This window comes from Arachis ipaensis, chromosome B03 (assembly GCF_000816755.2).
Source record: "Arachis ipaensis cultivar K30076 chromosome B03, Araip1.1, whole genome shotgun sequence".
In the NCBI taxonomy this organism is placed as follows: domain Eukaryota; kingdom Viridiplantae; phylum Streptophyta; class Magnoliopsida; order Fabales; family Fabaceae; genus Arachis; species Arachis ipaensis.
Window position 1 is genome coordinate 108,816,286 of NC_029787.2, and position 308 is coordinate 108,816,593.

Consider the following 308-nt stretch of genomic DNA (forward strand, 5'->3'; position numbering starts at 1 on the left):
GTTCAGAGGTTGAAGAAGGACTGCTGATGCTGTTGGATTCTGACCTCCCTGCACTCAAAGTTGATTTTCTGGAGCTACAGAACTTGAAATGGCGCGCTTCCAATTGAGTTGGAAAGTAGACATCCAGGGCTTTCCAGCAATATATAATAGTCTATAATTTGGCCAAGAATAGATGACATAAACTGGCGTTCAAACGCCAGCTTTCTACCCAAATCTGGCGTCCAGCGCCAGAAAAGGATCCAAAACCAGAGTTGAACGCCAGAAATGGATCAAAACCTGGCGTTCAACTCCACAAATGGCCTCTGCAC